Raw genomic sequence first — 15,340 nt, 5'->3', positions numbered from 1 at the left:
TATTTTTAGGATGCGGAGGGCATTAGGAGGCAGATTTGGGGGCAGATATTCTGTGGAATATGCATGATATTGCTTAAGGTGGGGGCTTTGTGCTTTTTTTTTTTTTTTTTACCAAAGACATTTTTTTGGGGTAGAGAATGTCTCAAAAAGTTAAAATACGTTCCTTCAGTAACTGTGGCATAATCTGTACGCCCGCCACGGCCAAACTCCGCTGGTTCCAGTCTTTCCGGGGTTAACCATTGTACATCTCTGCGGAGTATGAAGGCGCTATACCAATAAATAATAAAACGTTTCCTGCTTTTTGGAAATGGGATCCGTTCTCCTTTCCCCAGCTGGGGATTCTGTTAAAGGGGCTCCCGCGCATAAATAAAAGCTATATATTAATGGATAGTTTTGGAAGCAGCGACATAGTGGTAACGAGCGGTAGTCCATTGTACAGCGCTACAGAATTTGATGGCGCTTTATAAAACAATAAATAATAATAGTCGCTGGTAAAAGCGTAAAACGTTCCAGCGACTCGCGCGCGTCTCGGTTTTCTCATTGCCTCCTAGCGCCTCTTGGCCCTTGAAGGGTTAAGCCGGGGTAGATTGAGCGGTTGGCACTGAAGCTGTTCTCAGGGCCGTCTGATTATAAATAATATATAATCCTCCACTTATTGTTGGTTATTTTTTTCCTATTTCTAAACTTTTTTCTCTCTTTTATTATTTGAAATAATAATCAGAAGGGATTAAGAATGAAAACATGCGCGGGACACGGGCCGGGAGCCATTCGCTGCCGGATAAGGTAGCTCGAGCTGCGGTTCCACTAAAGCCACTAATATCTTAACGAGCTTTCCGATGAATGCAGAAAACAATAAGGTATCCCGGTCTGTGACGCTTTACTCACAGTGGGATGTCTGCCCCCCCGCGTGAACAATGCGTGCCTTTCCCTGAGATCTGTCTGATCTAATAGTGACATCATAACAAGAATAAAAGGTTTAGGAGCCTTTTGGATATTTTTTTTTCTACATAAACATAAATGTTGTAAATTAAGGTTTGCTACGGGTTGGAGATCTTTAAGCCGACGCAGAATGTTGTCCCAGCCGAGGGATGTGACTGGGGGGTCTCCACATTAGAGATAGGGACGCAAATCTTTTATATTGTAGAGACAGATAAATATATATATAACGTGAGACTGCGATCCGTCACTTTATGAAACACGCGTGTAACGGTTTCCGTGCCTCACCCTGAGGTCAGTGCTTTTCTGCGGATTCGGGGAGATTATTTTAATTTCCGTTGCACTAGAAAAGGATGCCAGGATTTATTGAACGATCTGGAACGTTCCGCCGAGGTGCGGAGGCTTTTACACCCAGAAAATATATATAGAATAAACGCTTTAACTCTTTCGGTGCCATTCCCACTAAGGCTAAAGGGTTGATTGTCTTGGAAAGGATGATAGGAGTTGTACTCCGTGACTGTATGGATGCCAAGGGTTGCTTATCCTAGCCCCCACACGCTTGCCTCAGGGTCTGCCGGGTCGGCTGTTTAGAAACGGACCCCTGTGACTTGTACACGCAGCCAGCGGCACATGCTCCAGAGACAGGCGTGTAACGTGTACGAGTCATCGATCTCCTTTTTTTAATTGGCTGATCTGGGGGTCGTGCACTTGCCGTGGCGCACGCGTTCTGCTCGGTACCGCTCTATCCTCGGGCCGTGCCAGCTGGGTTTTGGGTTGCTTATTCATCTCACGAGACGCAGGCTGCGCCGTGATGTGAATCGTGCCTTTTTCCTGGAATGGATGTTCTTAGTATCGCTGCTCTTTTACTGTCTTATCGGTGATTGGTGTCGTTTGCTGAATACGCTGCGCTCAGCTGGTCTGAGAATTTATTCCTCCCCCACACTTCTTGCCTCTTCCACCCGTGCCTTTGGGAATCGAGGAAAAAAAAACTGCACCTTGGGTGGCAGCCGGCAGGGTTGTCGGGGTATCTGGGTGCAATCAGATTGGGGGCTTTTTATTGATTGAATATGTTTTTGTGCTTTAAATAAAACTCGCTTTTTCTGTGGACGATAATCACCTCTTTACCGTCTTTTCTAATTAAATTCATGTACTTTTTTTGTATTTTTTGTTTCTTTCGTTGAGTTTCGGGGTTCGCCGCCGGTCGTCTCGCTGCGGATTTCTTGCTGGGACGTTACAGCTCGTTGTTAGTCTTTCTGTGCAGAGATTTGGGGTGAATTTATGGTGAATGGAGAATCTCAATCGTTTAGTTATTACTGCCACTTTTTTCTTTCTTTTTTTTTTGTACATTTAATGGGAGGGAAAAACGCATATTTTGCACTGGCTGTTTTACTGATATACAGAAAAATACATTCTGGAACTGGAAGCTGTAATTAATGCGAATAAACATGTTTGTACAAAAACAGATTCTATTGTATTGTTTATTTCAACGCTCTGGAGTTTCATCTTTTTGTATCTGTCCTGAACTGAGCGCATGCGCCAATCGTCCCAGTTTTTTATCTGTGCAGTCCCTGTGTCCATCTCTCCTCCTCCCCTCTGATGCCCCTCTCTACCCCCCTGATGCCCCTCTCTCCTCCCCTGATGCCCCTCTCTCCTCCCCTGATGCCCCCTCTCTACCCCCCTGTTGCCCCTCTTTTCTAGGAGGTCAGAATGTTTGCTGGGTATGAGGGGATCGCAGGGTTCTACAGCCCTAAAAGCCCCGATAATGTGTATAGAAACAGCAGGAAACGGCTTTATAAATTTAACGGGGTAAATAAACCCCATTATTCTTCTAATAAATGCCCCTCCCAGTTACACGAATACCCAGCAATGGGGGACAAATTCACATAAACAGTCCAGATCCAGACTAGCAAATCTCTGTCCAAGGTCATTGTGAAGGTCAGTATTGACTAAGCTGCTAAATTGGTTGGAACCCAGAAGCCGACAATTACTACCAACATCCACTGAACCCGGCGCATGCCCACGGACTGCCCCCACTACCAGCCAATCGCCCCCCCCCCCCGGGCCAGGTACCTCGGAGCCCACAATCCATGTCAGGATCCCATAAGAAGAGACCCTGCAATCTGTTTCGTTTCCAATCGTTCTGAATGTTTCTCGGAATCCTGCAGGTCGGATTTTGGTGAAAACGTTCCGAGGATTCCGGCTCCAGAAAAATCCTGACCGGGTAGAACTTGAACCCCACCCCCCACCCCCGCGCGGAGGGCAAATATAATTTTTCACAATGTTTTTCACCTTTTCTTAATGAAAACAAATGCGCTAAAATTCTTTATGAATTTACATTAAACGGCCCAGCAAGATTCCCAAAGATTCTTAAGATTCATTTTCCAAGAGAAAAGAGCAAAATGGAGAAAAATGACCTGACTTTCCTGCGCATGATGCAGGACTGAACCTTGAACCTGCCGGCATATCGGCCCCCGGCGGCCCCCGTCTCATCGCCCGTTTCTCTTGCTGTAAAGTTGCCGTATGTCTATCCCATGCATGTTTAATCCCCTCACTGTATTACCCTCTACCACTTCTGCTGGGAGGCTGTTCCACTTATCTACCCCTTGATGCACAGAATACATGTCTTGAAGCAGAGAGGTGATGTGTAATTAATTGGTCACTTAGAGTCCTAATCATTTCTAATAATAACGATGATCAGCGTGACAAGAGAACAAGTCAGAACATTTAATTATCCAGGTCCAGGTACAGGGTGTTCTCGTGGAGATTTCACTAATAGATCTCTCCATCAGCCTCCGAATCCGCCCTCTAAAGACCTGAAGGAAATATATAATTATCCCGGAGCGCGGCCGTCAGTCATGTTCCTCTTGGATGTCTTCCGAATTAAATTTGGGGAGCTCCTCCGTCAGGAATAGGGAAGGCAGATCCTCCGAGCGTGACCCCCCCCCCCCCCCCCGCCGTCTGTCACATTGAAACGTCAGAACGAGAGGGTCCGAGACTGTTATGGAAAGTAGGGAAGTTTCCCTTTACTGAGAGGGTGGTAGATAAGTGGAACAGCCTCCCAGTAGAAGCGGTAGAGGCTGATACAGTGAGGGGATTTATACGTGCATGGGATATTATTATTATTTGTATTATTTATTATTATTATTATTATTATTATTGTTTATAAGCCGGTAGCTAATTTTGTTGCTTATTTTGATCTGTAAACATTTGGGGTTTATTATAAAATGCAGCGTTTGGGGCAGCGAGGGGTTTAAATAAACGGCATTAATCGTTTTCCTCGGCTGTGAGGCGGAGACTGAGGAGATTTTGCTGACAGATATCTGCATTTTCTCTCTTTTTGTGCTGGAAATATGTTTTTCTTTCAACACCCCCCCCCCCCCCCCAGGCTTCTTAATGAAGACGTATCACAGAGAATCCGAGGCGTGCCGCGTGACAGCGTGTGATGGCGATACATACCTCTTCTCCACTACATGCCTCAGATTCATGGAACCCGCCAGCAGATCGGCCCCCGGCGGCCCCCGTCTAGTCGCCCGTGTCACTTCTAGTTTTGTCTGACCCTATGAATGATAGAAGCTCTGAGGGAATTGTCGTCGCTATATAAATAAAATATAAATAAATAATTTCATTTGGTAATAAATCCCAGAGAGACTTGCAAGACAGTTCCACAAAAATTCAGGACAGTTGGCTGCTATGCAATATTTTCCGCCGGTTGCAGCACTGAGCCCATGTCTGTATAAAGCCGCGCACGCTGAAGGATGGAGAAGAAAAGGCTATATGAACCATACGCTGGTTTTTATACGGGTTTAAAGAGCATCCCCCAATGGAAGTGTGACCCCCCCTGGGCGGCGGATCCGGTATTTTTACAAACTAAAGATGTGAAGCAGATAACGTGAGATTCTAATCCTGATGGGACTTCTGATGAGTTCTTCCCGAGAGGAATCCCGAGGGGTCTCCTTCTGTCTCTTTGCTAAACACGCGGGGGCCGGCAGGCCGGGTTCCTGTTCTGGAAGATCTAGAGATTCCCAGCAGGTTCCTGGATCCCGAAAACCTGGAAAAACTGGAAGGAGGAGCGCTTCAGGCCGAGGGGGGGTTTCTTCCGTAACGGACAGGATTTAAGGTTCCGATAAGAACCCAAAACAAAGCGTTATTAACCCCCAAAGTAAAGATACCGTCAGGGTGGATACTTTTTCAGTAGAGAGACATTTATTTTTTGTTCCGCTGAATACTTTGTTTCCTTTTGGCTTTTTTTACCCGGAACTTCTTGGGATCAGATAAAAAAAACCATAAAAAATTTCCCCGAATTTCACTTTACTCCTAAAAAAAAAAAGAGCTTCTGGGAAGATTGAACTCGAGCTCCTACTCCAGATCTTTGAAATAAACGTCATCTGTCGCTCGTCATTGTACAGCGCTACGGAATATGATGGCGCTATATAAAACAATAATAAAAATAAACATTAACCTAAAATATACATAAAGAAACAATATTAGCCCAACCTAAGGGAGCAATTTAATTGGTAGTCATGGCAACTTAACAACAAATACAGCGAGCTTTGCAAATGACGCCTTGCAAAATATGTCATTTTATTCCGAGCTCGACTGCATCCGACTCCAACTCTCATCATCCTCTGGCTTGCTGTAGACAGCAGGAAAACTCCTGGAAAGGGATGTAACAAATAATGAAAAAATATACAAAATTCTAGTTTTTGGTTTTTTTTTACGAGCAAAATGTAGTGAAAATTCTTCAAAATGTCCAAAGTTGGGCTCCTAAGCTACAGGCACAGAATTCTCAATTTCTATATCGATAGTGATGTTTTTTTACCGACGTTGGTTATATTGATACATTTTCTGGCATTTAAACAATTTAGCAAATTCCCCCTGAGGGCTTTTTCTACACCCCGTAGCTTCCTGAGGTTCCTCTATCTTATTGTTATTATTATAAATATTATTATTTATATTATTATTATAAATATTATTATTCATATTATTATCATAAATATTATAAATAGTATGTATATAATTGTTATAAATATTATTATTGTTATTATTCATATTATTGTTATAAATATTATTATTGTTATTTTTCATATTATTATTATAAATATTATTATTGTCATTATTCATGTTATTGTTATAAATATTATTTTTATAATTATTATTATTGTTATTTTTCATATTATTATTATAAATATTATTATTGTTATTATTCATATTATTTTTATAATTATTATTATTGTTATTTTTCATATTATTATTATAAATATTATTATTGTTATTATTCATATTATTTTTATAATTATTATTATTGTTATTTTTCATATTATTATTATAAATATTATTATTGTTAGTATTAATAGATCCCTCGCCTCCTCACAGATAAGCATTTTTAGATCACATTTAATGAAACAATTTTTCCTGTTAATATTTCCTGAGTCACTAGAATCGTTTATTATCATCTGTCAATCAAATTCATGACCCTGATAAAGGCTCAGAGTCGGGTCGTCGGGGGGGGGGGTCCTTTTTTGGTTATAATCCTTGGTTATGAATACGATAGAATATGATGCGCGATAATATTACGTATAATAACTTTTTATTTTTTGGGTCCCTGGTTTGCTCGGGGGGCACGCAGGGCTCGGTTGATGATGTTTGTGTACACGTGCGTGCCGGGGTGTGTGTGTGTATATATATATATATGAATGTATATGTATGTATATATGTATATAGTCCTCTCGGCTACGCGTGATGGGTGTCCCCGTCTCACCCTCGTCTCGCAGATACTCTGTATTTCTGTAAATGTAACGCCGAGCTTTCATTCCAAACCAGTTTCTGGTGGCTGATTCCAGCCGCTTCACTCATTTCAGGAATCCGAGGCAGTTTAAACAGAAGCCGGTTATTTCTGGTTCCCGGCGATCGCCACGTCTGTCGCACGCGGCTGCGCTCCGCTCATTCGCTGTTGCCCGTCATTGAAGTTAAAGGCGTCAGTAACTCCTTCAGCGCCGGAGAAGCCAAAGCTCTTAACTCAGAGCATCAGATCTCTGCAATACATAGAGGGGATTTAAACATGCATGGGATGGACATACGGCTCCTTAATATAGGGAGGGTGGTGGATAAGTGGAACAGCCTCCCAGCAGAGGTGGTAGAGGGTAATACAGTGCGGGGATTAAACATGCATGGGATAGACATACGGCTCCTGAATCTAAAACGACTGATTAAGGTTTGAGTCTCTCCAGCAGGAGAAACGGGCGACCAGACGGGGGGCCGCCGGGGGCCGATCTGCCGGCAGGTTCTATGTTTCTATAAATCTAAGATCACAAATAATAATAAGCACAGGATCTGGTGAGTGATCCCTCGCCCCGGAGTGCTCATACTTATCCGTATTTTTACACTCTTGTTGCAAACTGATGTATTTTATTTACATTTCTTGCAATTTGTAGAAAACAAAGAAAAAAAACACCCCCAAAATACCGTATTATACCAAAAAAAAGGGAACTCCAGGCAGCCAATAAACAATTAAAGCTGTAAATACAACTGGATTAAAGGGTCCGCAAACTGCATTTACATTAACCGGAAGATAAAGAGGAAGTCGGTGGTAATGAAGTCTGTCCCTCCATAGACTTTCATTAGTCAGAGAGTCCAGCTGGGTTATTAAGACTGAGCCATTCCATTGTTTCCCACAGGTAGTATGATAAGGAATCTGGGTATTTAGAAGATCAGATAACACAGCGAGAAATGGCTGAAAACATTATATTATGGGGCAAAAACTGCAACTGGGGTAAAAAAGTAAATAATCGGGTTATTTTTTTCGTTGGCTCCCAATAAACTAACTTTTTGTGGAACTTTATCCGAGGCTCCAATAAACTTATAAAGTTGTTGATCTCCTGCGGATCCAACAACCGGCAGATCAGTCCTTTTGATGGCCGATTTGGTGGAGTTTTATAGAGTTTTAACGTCAGAAACGTGCAAAAAACTCAACATCCCAACATTCTAAAAAGAGACCCATTCCTGCTGTTTCTATTCACATTATTGGGGCTTTTAGGGCCAAAAGTAATGTTTTATAAACAATAAATTGGGTAAAAATAAAGCACTTTAATATCAATGGGAGAGGATTTTGTGGAATTAGCTGCATTTTATTGCGAGGGCCGTGTCTGCCCGGAGACGCACGTGGCAACGCCGCCCTCAGCCTGGAACACGGAGTCCTGATCCCCGGGCCGCTCCCGGCAATTAACTCCACATGATAAAGGGAAAAGCCGCTAAATGGTGCGTCTCCTGCCAGCGGACGCTGAAACGAAGCGCCGAGCGGTCTGACAGCCGCAGCGTCCAACGACGGAATCCGGTATTTTCCTCTATTATCGGTGTCGTTTAAACAATGCGGGTTTTTGTTGGAGTTACTGGGAGTTCTTACTGGTGTTACTGGTTCACATCCCGAGTACCAGTGAGGAGCGTCTTATAGAGGACGCGGAAGGTCACAGAGATTACGCAAAATATGAGACCCCCATAAACTAAAAGAGACTCCAGTAAAGAATGATTAGAGTGATCTAATGATTTATCTATACATTATACAGGGGCCGGTCACTGATTTAACTATACATTATACGGGGGGGCCGGTCACTGATATAACTATACATAATATAGGGGGCTGGCTCGCTGATTTATCTATACATTATATGGGGCCCTGGCTCAGCCCTTCCTCCCCAGAGTCGGCCCGACTCTCCTCATTCTCTGACATGTAATAAACCGCTTGTTATCTTATAATTTGGGTCAAATTAAAACCAAACTCATTCGCAGCGTTTAAAGTGCTAAAAAAGCCATAAAGTGAGTTCTGCTGGGACCTTGAAGCTGCTGATCACAATTTTATTGCTTTTGTCTGTCGGTGGCCTTGGGGGGGTTTGCTTTATTTTTATTTGCCCTGCAGGAGCCTCTGCGAAAAAGGTGATGGAAACCCAGAACCTGCCGGCAAATCGGCCCCCGGCGGCCCCCGTCTAGTCGCCCGTTTCTCCTGCTGTAAAGACTCAAACCTTAACCAGCCACCAGTCCCGTCTGATCCAGAAATGGTTAAAAATCTTAAACTTAATGCACTTTAAACATTTTTTACATTCCCCGAACCCCCAACTCCTGATCCTTATCTTTTTTTCCTTAAAATAACTAAACGGTCTCTTTAATGACAGCCACGTTTCACGTGACAAAAAAATCTTCTTTTATAGGAAATCACGATGAAGGTCGGGTGCGCTGTATTCACTATTTATGGGTTAAAACTTTTCACGACTGCAGCTTAAAGATTTACTGAAGTCTTAAAAGTTTTGTAGCAACTTTCTGTCCCAGACGAAAAGATTCATAAACGGTTTCGGGGTTTCTGGTTTGTCTGTGGGGGGGGGGGGGTACATTTGGGGAGCCTCGGGGAAGCAGCGTGCACGTTACCGGCTCTTCTCACCGGCAGAGAACGATGTGGTCGCCGACCGCCGCTCACGGCTACTGTAGCAAGCGACGAGATTTCCACCAACATCAATAAAATGGATCTCAACTTTATTTGAAATCCTCTTTTTCCCTAAAAAGATACATTGTGCTAAAATAATAATGATATTGATACATATACACTGTTGTCATGGCAACCACGGATGATCCATTGATCATTAGTGAACCAAATGCAGATAAAGTTATCCAGCGTCCCGTAGCTGCGCCAGATTGCGGCGCCGCTGGTTAAATAGTAACTTTCTTATAAATTCTCTGCTTATTTAGAAGTATTTTTAGAAAAGCTACTTTGTAACACTTTATAGCGAGTCGTAAAGCTCAGATTTTTCGATTTATTTTCTGATTTTGCTTGCGTTACAGAACAACGAACCACAGCTTCTTTTTTTTTTCTTTTAATGGCCTTTATTTATGGAAAAGCTCTCAGGTGTTTTATTTGCCCCGCGAGGTTTATTTGAATTTCTTCAAGGTGCGCGTAAGATTTTTAAAGCTTTGTCAGTTGAGTTCAAAGTAATAAAATCAATCTGGTTTTGGATTTGTTGGGGACGAGGTTGGGCTCCATCGCGTGAACTTTGCCTCACCAGCCGCTTCTCCCAAAACTCGTTCCGCAACTTTCTCTTTTCTTTGTTTTTTTGCAAACAGATCTCTTCATTTAGAACGTAGAAGAGTAGAATTTGGTGGCGGGTCCGTTCCCTGTCACCCGCCCGACCCCGCGCAGGTATGAGCTCACCTTGGCTTAGGCTTAGGGTATAAAGCGGATCGGTCACCTTTTCCCCAAATCCTAAATATTACAAATCTATACATCACATAAACCTAGATGATGGCCGTTATGTCATTTCTCGCCGATGATCTCAGCTAATAAAGTCTGGAAAATAATTAAATATATATATATATGAATGTTGTAATTAATGAAATATTCAGATCTGTTTGTATTGGATGTAAAAATGTGTTCGCCGGGTCAATGAAAACATAGAGACTGCATTCACATCCCGGGAATCCGTATTACTGGGTGACTTTATTATTATTATCTTTTATTTATTATTATTATTATTATCTTTATTATTATTATTATTATTATCTTTTATTTATTATTATTATCTTTATTATTATTATCTTTTATTTATTTTGCGTATTTTAATACAATCCATATATTCAAGGGGTCCGACAAGACGAGAATTGACAGACTGAGACAAACCGATACGTTAGGTGGAAAGACTCGGCTTGCAAGCTTACAATCTAGAGGGAATGGGGTGACAAACATAAGGCACAGAGACAGGGTGAGAGGTAGTGGGGGGGTATCAGTGATGGGTGAGAGGTAGTGGGGGGGGTATCAGTGACGGGTGAGAGGTAGTGTGGGGGGTATCAGTGACGGGTGAGAGGTAGTGTGGGGGGTATCAGTGATGGGTGAGAGGTAGTGTGGGGGGTATCAGTGATGGGTGAGAGGTAGTGTGGGGGGTATCAGTGATGGGTGAGAGGTAGCGTGGGGGTATCAGTGATGGGTGAGAGGTAGTGTGGGGGGTATCAGTGATGGAGTGAGAGGTAGTGTGGGGATATCAGTGACGGGTGAGAGGTAGTGTGGGGGGTATCAGTGATGGGTGAGAGGTAGTGTAGGGGGTATCAGTGACGGGTGAGAGGTAGTGTGGGGGTATCAGAGATGGGGTGAGAGGTAGTGTGGAGGGTATCAGTGATGGGTGAGAGGTAGTGTGGGGGTATCAGTGACGGGTGAGAGGTAGTGTGGGGGTATCAGTGACGGGTGAGAGGTAGTGTGGGGGGTATCAGTGACGGGTGAGAGGTAGTGTGGGGGGGTATCAGTGACGGGTGAGAGGTAGTGTGGGGGGGTATCAGTGACGGGTGAGAGGTAGTGTGGGGGGGTATCAGTGACGGGTGAGAGGTAGTGTGGGGGGTATCAGTGATGGGTGAGAGGTAGTGTGGGGGTACCAGTGACGGGTGAGAGGTAGCGTGGGGGGTATCAGTGATGGGTGAGAGGTAGTGTGGGGGTATCAGTGACGGGTGAGAGGTAGTGTGGGGGGTATCAGTGATGGGTGAGAGGTAATGTGGGGGGTATCAGTGACGGGTGAGAGGTAGTGTGGGGGTATCAGTGATAGTTGAGAGGTAGTGCGGGGGGGGTATCAGTGATGGGTGAGAGGTAGTGTGGGGGGGTATCAGTGACGGGTGAGAGGTAGTGTGGGGGGTATCAGTGATGGGTGAGAGGTAGTGTGGGGGGTATCAGTGACGGGTGAGAGGTAGTGTGGGGGGTATCAGTGACGGGTGAGAGGTAGTGTGGGGGGGTATCAGTGACGGGTGAGAGGTAGTGTGGGGGGGTATCAGTGACGGGTGAGAGGTAGTGTGGGGGGGTATCAGTGACGGGTGAGAGGTAATGTGGGGGGTATCAGTGACGGGTGAGAGGTAGTGTGGGGGTATCAGTGATAGTTGAGAGGTAGTGCGGGGGGGGTATCAGTGATGGGTGAGAGGTAGTGTGGGGGGGTATCAGTGACGGGTGAGAGGTAGTGTGGGGGGTATCAGTGATGGGTGAGAGGTAGTGTGGGGGGTATCAGTGACGGGTGAGAGGTAGTGTGGGGGGTATCAGTGACGGGTGAGAGGTAGTGTGGGGGGTATCAGTGATGGGTGAGAGGTAGTGTGGGGGGTATCAGTGACGGGTGAGAGGTAGTGTGGGGGGTATCAGTGACGGGTGAGAGGTAGTGTGGGGGGTATCAGTGACGGGTGAGAGGTAGTGTGGGGGGTATCTCTGAAGAAGTGAGTTTTCAGAGGTTTCTTGAATGTTCTAAATTATTTTTTTCCCATTCCTCGCCGTTTGGTGCCGTTTAGCGCACGCGCCGAGAACCAGGAAAGCAGCCTAAAATAGTGAGTTTTTGCCCTTTCAGCATGAAACGTCGATTCCCACAACTAGAATTAACCAGATAAGTAAAGTTTTATCTGAAATTAGGTTGCTTTGGGCAGAATGACACCGAGATGAGCCGAGTCTTGACAGATATCATTGTCTCTTTATTTACCAGTGACACGCGTGATATTAACATGTCAAAGGGTTCTGCTACAGGTAATCATTAACCGCCGATCAGTGATTATTCGAAGGCTTCTTCAACTTATCTGATTCGCACGACAATGTGTGCATTAATATCAATATTTAACTTCAATATATGAAGGGTGCGCATGAGCGGCGCGTCTGTCAGGAAGCTACGGCGCGGAGTTACCTGCTCGGGCATAAAAAAATGGATCAAAGCGCAGAGAAAAATGCCATTAAAAAAAATGACATGAAATTCAACAGAGATAAATCCGAGGTTATGCAGTTAGCGGTCTCAGATTTATTTATTATGATTTGTTTGTTTTAAAATTGGCGACAAATATTATCTAGAAACGTCCTTAACGGCGATGAGAAATAACTCTCCGCTTGCGCTGCGAAGGACCGAGCAGGGGTTCCCAGAGCATCCTTGAGGCTTTTGGGAGGAAGGTTTCGGGGGTCTTGGTGCGACGCTTGATGCTGGACGCTAATAAATGAATTTAAAGGACCCCCGAGCGGGACGGTCGCAGCCGGTACTGATTTACCGGCTCTGTACTGTAGGAGGCTAACATGAGACAGCAAAACGGAAAGAATTTGGAGCGGCTCCAGCTGCGAACGTCTCAGAAATACCAAACGTGTCGTTTCCCTGAGTCAGGAGGTTCCAGGCTTTGATTTAAATTGCAGAATCGCTTCGGATTACTCAGCAGAGATCCACCAGCTGGGAGACAGATCCTCCGCCTGCGGGGGGCGCAACACCCCAGGGGGCTGTATTAGCATTTACCACTTCTGCTGGGAGGCTGTTCCACCAAACACTTTCTCACTAAAGTAAAACTTCCTTACACCACATTTGAACTTTCTAGACCATGGCCACCTATCCCGGGATTTATCCTTCTTTGACCCTGTTAGGAGCAGAGTGCGATCGTGGACCTTGTGAATGAAAGTAGACTCTTCCAAAGAGGCACCAGAGGCAGGAAACAGTTAAACTTGATCTCCGTCCCAGTTCTATGACGTAGCAGTGACTGCGGGTATGATGTCATACGTCAGACCCTTCAGCTTCTGATAGACTGGGGATCCTCTGCCTCTACTTGCAGGACCCTGGGGCAGGACTGATGAGTATGCTTCAGTGTGGCAGTTATGGGGTTAATGGATCCCTGATACATTTAACTCTCACGATCTTTTACTTCACAGGACAGGATCCGGACAGAGCGTCCGTCCGCGTTCCTCCTCATTCCTGCTGAATTCTCTTAAATAAAAGCAGCAGGGTTTCATTTATTCCGCATGTCGGGGGCGAGGAGGCTGCCAACAAGCTGACGGGGGGGGCCGCAGAAATCCCCGGAATACACAGGGATTAAAGAACATTCCAGAGAACCCATTACAGGAACGGCACAGGAGACATCGGTGACATCAGCTGTACAGCCAATCGAGCCTTCAAACCTACCTGCCCCAAGATACAAATATTAACCATTTAATATCCTATCGCACAGATCCTATCTCACCGACTCACTAATGGCTCAAATAACGGTCGTTCCGAAACCGTGACTTGTCAGGAGGTGAAGATATTCTGAATGGAGTCACCTGTGTTCAAGCAGGGATTCCAGCTTTGATATAGCAGGGAGAAAAGCACCAATCGGGATGCTCGGATATCATTAAAGCAGAGGAGAATATGAAGGAGTCAACTCCGGACTGGGTGACCCTGAGACTGGGGTAATAACCCTGAAAAACTGCCCAGAACCTTGAGATTGGGGTGAAAACCCTGAGACTCTGACAACGCCCGGTATGATAACAAGCGATGGTGGCGGATTTAGAGAGGCCGCGAGACAGCGTTTAGTTTGCTGACTTTATGCGGATAGACAGGGAAGGGTAAGAGCGAATGCGAGACGTTTTACAGTCGGGGATCGTCGGGTATTTTAGTTAAAAAGGTGGCCCGAAAACCATATCGGGGGGGGGGGGGGGGAACGCGGAGAGAGGTGAGAATGTAACAAAAACCAGACGTTCAACAAGTTTGAAAGCCAAGGGCGAGAGCGGTTAAGGGGTAACTGCGAGAATGCGGGAGGGGTTTGGTGCGAGAGCGGCGTGCTTGGAAAAGGAGGGGAGAAGGAACGCGGCTCACGTGGGCAGCTGCAGCCGGGTGGGCATGAAGAGTGACGATCGGGGGGGTGTTTGAGACAGAATGAGCATTAATGGAGTAGAGGGCAAAATATGATGGAGGTTCCAGAGCAAAGAGAGAGGTCGGGGCAGGTGACCTCCAGCCTGATGAGGACTTTCAGGCAGCAAAGCAGGGTCCCAACCGGCCCCCCGCAGTACAGTGGCCCCTTTTCATACAGAGGGTCCTCCCAGCCTAGTAGAACCTGCTGATTGCCGGGGAGAAATACAATGTATTCAGAAAACACTCAAAGAGCAAATACATCCGACCCCCCGCTTATAACACAGAAAAAAAGCCAAAACCCCAGTAATTGCGAAAAACAGTCTACCCATCAACGGTCACTGGAATGGAGCCGCCGTGACTCAATACCCAGGGAGAGACTATTGAGGCACCGGTGAAACGCGGGGGTTCAGGGAGGGGGTTTGGGGTCATTGGGGGTAGATAGGAAGAATATAAAGAAATTGAGTAGGCTGAGTTGTTACTCGAGTGCTGGAAACAATTGCGGTTGTTGGTCGACGTACAGCTTGTCATCCCGGAAGATGGGGTTAATTTGGGATATTCATAAAGTGGGATTTTGGAGAATTACACTTTCAGTGCGTTTTATCACTTCAGGTGTCCATGTTGGGGCCAGGGCATCGTCACCCACCTTGCCAGAAGAGCCACATTGTGGGTCAAAAGTGGGACAGCGGGGCAGCTATCCAGGACAGCAGGACAGTTCCTGCATATCAGGACTAGTCCATTAAAACCAGGACACTTGGGAGGTATGCATTATGACCCCAGGGTCT

Source organism: Sceloporus occidentalis, unplaced genomic scaffold, assembly GCF_023333645.1.
Source record: "Sceloporus occidentalis isolate IW3139 unplaced genomic scaffold, rSceOcc1.0.p SCAF_136, whole genome shotgun sequence".
Lineage (NCBI taxonomy): Eukaryota > Metazoa > Chordata > Lepidosauria > Squamata > Phrynosomatidae > Sceloporus > Sceloporus occidentalis.
This window is presented reverse-complemented; position numbering follows the sequence as displayed.